We start from the raw sequence: 6492 nt of genomic DNA, 5'->3' as shown, positions 1-6492 counted from the left end.
CCAGCTCCTCTGACTCCTCTTCTCTCCACAGGCCTCCGTGCCTGGCCTCCTGAGGAAGGGTGAGCTGTCAGGTTGAGGTGGGCTCAGAGTTGCTTCCCTTCATCCCTGGAGCTCAGCTCATGCCTGAGAGGGGCCTCGGTGTGAACCTAACACTCCACCTAAGGCCTGACCCTAAGTGGGGGCAATCGAGTATTAGACACGGCTTTGGAAATTCATACCAAAGATAAAGAACGAAGAGAGGGGTTTTAAGGAGGCCCTACACCCCCACTCTCCTTGCAGGTCTGCAAGGCAATAAGAGGAATGCCAATACCTGGTGCTTGGTTTTGTGAATCGAGGCAGTACCTGTTATAACAGGGTTGGCCATAGATATTGCCACGTTCAGTGCAAGGGCCCCCATGTTGATGTCTCCTCACACTACCAACCAAGTGAGCCACCTGGCCAGGGAAAATTTGGTGGTTGTAGTATATCCATAGAGTTTGTACAACCATCACCACTATCTAATTCTAGAACATGTTCATCACCTCAAAAAGAAACCCATCGGCAGTCACTCCCCAATCTCCTCCCCAGCACCTAATCTATTTTCCAACTCTACAGATTTGCCTATTCTGAACATTTCGTTTTGACTTTTTATACATTCACTTGAACGTCTCTCTGGGTAAGCCTGGTACAATGTGTGTTTTTTCCACACCACTCACCAATTCTCTGACATCAGCTGGGTGTCCTACAATTTCACTCAATTCCGACACCATCTACCTGGAGATAGCTTCAGATCCCACAGATAAAGGGCTCGGTCCTACAAGACTGCCACCCCTGCCCCACTTCAGAGGCCAGCCCCCCAGTCCAGGCTGTCACCTGTGCTTCTGACGGACAATAAATCAGAGGTTCTGACTACCTCTTCCTTGGACTCAACTGATTTGCTAGAGGGGCTCACAGAAGCCAGAGAAACATTTTACTTACTAGATTACTGGTTTATTATAAAAGGATATAACTCAAGAACAGCCAGATGGAGGAGATGCGTAGGGCAAGGAATGGGGGACGGGCACGAGCTTCCATGCCCTCTCCTGTGCCACTCTCCCAGCACCTCCATGTGTTCACCTACCCGAGCTCTCCGAACCCCGTCTTTTTCAGGTTTTATGGAGGGTTCGTTACATAGGCACAAGAGATTAAGCCATTGGCCACTGGTGAGTGAACTCAATCTCCAGCCCCTCCCCTCTCCCCAGAGGTTGGGGGTGGGGGTGGGACATAGCAAAAGGCACCTTCATCACTCTCACCACTTAGGAAACTACAATAATTTTAGGAGCTTCTGTGCCTAAATGGGGATGAAGACCAAAGAGATATTTCTTATAAATCACAATGTCATACCTGGACATCCTGTTTCAGTATTTTGACAGTCCTGGGTCCTGCCCGTGACTCTGAGGTCATCTAATGAGGCAATGTGTTCTAAGTGAATGAGGTTCTTGCCAAAAGCAGAGATGTCTCCCATTTCCAGGCTGGGGTAGTCTTTGATATTTTGACAATAAGTAGGCTGAAATCTCAGGACACCAAGAGACCCAGAGAGCAGTCAGAAAGAGTTACTCTACCGCCCCTGTGTTCTTCGTCCAAAGCCACGTTTTACATATTACCACGAGAGGCTCAGCCCTTCATCTATGAGACTATTTCTGAGACTTCTGTTTAAAGTGACAGCAGCTGGCAGAGTTTGAACAGATATCTCACTGGAGTCTTTCAATTGTTTCATGTTCCATTTGCTGCAAGAATGTGAAATTTACTTTTCTGAGAAAGATACACAGAACTTGATGTGCCTTATTTGAGAATAATAAAGTCATTTCTTTTCAGTTACTTGTTTTTGTTGTTTCGATATTTTTCTAAAGAGAAAGAAGAAAAAGCATTAAATGTGTGGAGAATGTTAATGGGCTTCAGGCCTGTGCATTTGCCTTCTCTGAGTGCCTCCCTAAGCAATCCACTGACAGGGAACCCTCATGCCATTCTGGCTGCCTGTCACTTTCTTGTTGGACTCTCACAGATCCATCCTGGCCTGGGACCTCACCACAGGGACATCCTCCTCCCACCAGCTCCCCACAACCCACCTGTGCCTCCAGAAGCTCCTTCTGGCCACTCATTCACTCACTCTGGGAGGTTAACAGACCAAGCGGCCATCCTCTCTCACCCAAGATCTTCCCCGCCCCAGTCCACTCTACTCAGCACCAGATCCTGTCACTCCCACAATTCCCATTTCTCCAAGAATAAAATGTAAAGTCCTGACTAAGCTACCTCTGACTCACTCTCCCACCGCTAACTCACTACCCTGGCAGCACAGCCTCTCTACCTCTCAAACACTCCATACAAGGTACTCCTGCTGTGTTGGGAAGCATGAGACTTCATGTTTGGAAAGTTGTAAGGAGGACATTCTGATAAAAGGGAAGCCTGTGGAAGGCCGCCTGTCCTGTTTATCGGAATTTTGACTTAGGGGAGACTTAAGGGAGTGTCAAAGGTGGCGCCCCTAATTATTCCTTGATCTTTCAAACAAGTCTATGTATTTACAGATCCCTGGGTGTTTACTGGAATCCTCATGCTTCATCCCTGGATGCCCTTGCCTAGAGGACAATGTAAACATGAGTCCTCCCAAGATTACTTACCCTACTGATTGTATCTAAAAGATAAACTTTATCTAAAACTGTAATAAAAGCCTAGCAAGGCAGGCAACCAGGGCTGCCTGGTTGCTATAACCAGGCCGTCCCTTAGCCTTCTCTTTCACAGCAAACGTTGTGTCAGAATAATCCATTCATCTGTCTCTCAGGGTCTGCTGGCCAGCCCCGGCACTATTGGGCCTGTATATACTGTCCTGTCTCTTTGGAATGATTGTCCCAGGTTACCTGTGGGGCTCACTCACTTCATTCAGGTTCTCCTCAAATGTTTTCTTTAGGTGAGTTGTTCTCTGAGCACCCTTTAGAAAACAGCACTTTCCAGTCTCTCTTCTCCCTTAACTGGTTTTTTCTTCCCAGCACCGATCAGCACACTCCATGTTTGTCTGTGTATCATCTGTCAGCCCCTCTAGAATGTGAGCTCTTTGGTTGCAGGAACCTTACTTATTTTTATCATGTTACGTTCTCATTACCTAGAACAAAGTAGATGCTCAAAAAGTATATCACAAATGGACAAACGGATAAACATAGCACTTAGCCTATCAATCTGTTTGTTTGTTTGTAAAGTGTGGCTGCTAATTATACTTCCCTCGTGGTTACTTGTGAGGATTAAATAATGGTATAAAGTACCATTTGTGCAGTCCAGGGCCGAGCACATCATTAGGGGCTCAATAAATGATCTTGAAAGGTAATTCCCTGAGCATCTGTTGACCACTCACTGTGGCCAGGCTCTGTGGCATGGTGATGCAGTGCACCCATACAGGGCCTTGGATAACAGAGCCAGGAACCTAAATTTAATTCTGCAGACAGTAGGGAGCCCTGTTGCTTCTGAAGCGGAAGTATGACAGGACCTTTGAGAAGGTAACTGGAAGTGTATTCAAAAGCAGCAGAGGGAGGAGACCTGTGGGCCGGTGGGAGCATGCATTTCCTTCACAGCAGCCTGATTAAGGGGGGGCTGGCCAAGGAGCCTGACAGGGGCCAGGGGACACAAGTTATCATCTCTATCCACCCCTGCTCAGGAGGGAGATGGTGGGTGAGTCACCGTCATCCCTTCCCTAGGAAACCCACCTGGCCAAGACAGCTCATTCTAGCTGTAAAGGGACCATGGGGGAGGCAAAAGGATGGCACTTTCCACTCAACCCTTGGCTCCATTTTAAATCCTCTTTCCTGGCACCTCTGGGATGAGGAGCTGAATAAATTCAACCAGCGAAATTATCCAATACGGTCTCCAGTCAGAGGGATCTTTTCATAAAACATGAATTCTATCTTGTCAGGTGAGTCTTCTGCTGAAAACCCTTCAGTTGACTCCTATTGTGATGCCAATAAAAGCTAAATTACCCGAGACCTTTGCCCACCGCTCCAGTCTTATCTCATGCTACTTTTTCTCACCATGCTCCAGCCCATTGGCCAGCTCTTTCCTGCCTCCAGACCTTTGCCCTAGCTGTTTCCCTCTGCCTAGATAGCTCTTCTTCCAGCTTCTCTAGGGCTGGCTCATAGTACCTACCTATTATTGTTCTAAGGATTAAATAAGTTAACATATTTAGATCATCAGAAAGGCCACAGCTTAAATGTCACCATCTTAGGGAGGTGTTTTCTGAACAACCTATTCAAAGTGGTTCCCCACCTAGTTACATGGAGCTACATTCAACAGGAATTAGATTCTAAAAACAATATTTAAGGTAAGAAACACATTGTCAAAAGCATCACTAAAAACCCCTTAGAAAGCTATCATATTGGAGGCAGCACATCACTTTGTTCCTCTAACATGCCAGGCACATTTCCTTATAACCCCAAGCACCCTCACGACCTCTCCCCCTCACCCCTTCAAGTCTTTGCTCATTGTCCCCTGTGAGGCTTTTCCCGACCATCCTCTTTAAAACTGTGACTGTCACACTGACATCCCAGCATTCCTTAATCCCCTAGTAGCCTTAATTCTTCCCCCATATATTACCATCTAACATACATCTTATTTAGGATTAAGCTCTTAAGGGCAGAAATTTGTTTTGTTCTGTGTCCCCAGTGCCTAGAACACTGCCCTACATACAGCTGTTCAATAAACAAGTGCTGAGTGACTCTTTCAGGTCTCAGCTGGGCTATCTCTCCCTTTTTCTTGGTTAAGTATTTATTGCTTCTCTGAACTTTCATAGCATTCTGCACTCACCCAAATTAAAGAACTGTTTATCACAATGTATTATAATTTTTCTCTCTACTTGTCTTCCTGCACATCTATCTATTCATTAAAAAAAACAACACAGGAGTTTCTCCTACTTGCCAGGGCCATCTGGAGCCTAGGTGTCTTGAATAAACTAGCCTTGGAAGGTGTGTGTATGTTGCGGGGTGGGGGGTGGGGGGGTGGGGGGGAGGGGAGATGGGGGAGGGATATCCTGAATCCCAAGGGATGAGTATCTGGCCCCTTCTCCTCAGCTCCTGAACGCAGCCTAGATCCTTTGGAGGGCAGACCACGGACTGGGAGGGGCTGTGGTCCCTGCAGGCCACCTCAGCCATACACCTCGGAAGAGCGCAGGTCCACATACTGGTGAGCCTTAGGTGGGGAGGCACTGAGGAAGTTTCACCAGCTCTTGCTGCTCTTCACTCAGCTGGGTTGACCTTGGCCTAGAAATACCAGTAAATTACAGGATGCATAGTTAAATCTGAATTTATACAAACGACGAGTAATTTTTTAGTAAACGTATTCCCACGCAACATTTGGGATACTCTTATACTAAACCACTGTTGTTTACCTGAAATTCAACTTTAACGGGACGTCCTGCATTCCATTTGCTAAATCTGGCAACGCGACCTACCCTGCAAGTCCCTGCCTCTCTCGAATTTCGTTTTCCCCATCTGTGGACTAGCAATATTTCTTGAGACTTGCCTCGGGGGCTCCTCAGGCGCAGCAACCCCCACCCCCCACAGGGTCGTCCCTCTGCTCCCAGGAGTCATGTGCAAGCGCGCTGGTCTTGCTGAGGGAATATGAGCAAGTCCCTTCCTCCAAGAGCTCAGTTTTCTCTTTTCAGCGTTCGAGGACGTCAGGGGTAGAAACGATACTCTGAGCTACTGCTTCCCAGAACCTCGATCACGGGACTTCCAGCTGCCGGAGACTCCCTCAGACCTCACGGCGGCGGATTTCCGGTAACGTGACGTCACTTCCGTGTCCAGTGGCTCCTAGGTTTCGAGTCACAAGCTCTCGCGCCCTCTGCCGGCCCGGAGGAGGCTAGGCCTTCACCAAACAGCGGAAAAGCGGAATCCCTTGGTGAAAAGACAGAGCCGCAGCTCCCAGCCTCCACCAGTGGGAAACCGAACCTTCGCCGAGGGCGGGACTCGCACGGGGAAAGGGTCAGCCCACGACGCGAGTGGCGTGGGAAGGGGTGGCCTGGCCTCTGCCCGGCTAGAAAGGCCCAAAGTAACACCGGAAGTCGGCTCCTTGCCCACCAGCTACTTCCGCCCCCACTTAACACAGTAGGACACTAAAACAGAAATGGAACTTTCTGTCCTTAAGTGGCTTACCTGGGCCCCTCATTGGGATGGTCACCTGGGGCTGCTGACCCCAGACCACTGGTGGCATGTCTTCCATAAGATGCAGCTGACGACCAGCAGAGTGGACGAGGAGAGCAGGGCTGGGATGATGATCGCTGGGGTCTGCAAGCCACCCACGTCTGACATCTGGCAAAGGGACAGGGACGTCAGGGTAGGGGTAGAGGACTGCGTCCCTGGGGCAGGCTGTGCCCCTGTCCTCAGCAGCCATGACTCACACACACACACAGTTCTGGAGGGGGCATGATGCAGGGCAAGAATATGCTTGGAGGCAAAGATTGAGCGACCTGGGCAAGTGGCCAATAGTCCCCTAACCCCT

This window comes from Cnephaeus nilssonii, assembly GCF_951640355.1.
Source record: "Cnephaeus nilssonii genome assembly, chromosome: 7".
Taxonomy (NCBI): Eukaryota; Metazoa; Chordata; class Mammalia; order Chiroptera; family Vespertilionidae; genus Cnephaeus; species Cnephaeus nilssonii.
Note: the sequence above shows the minus strand (reverse complement) of the source record.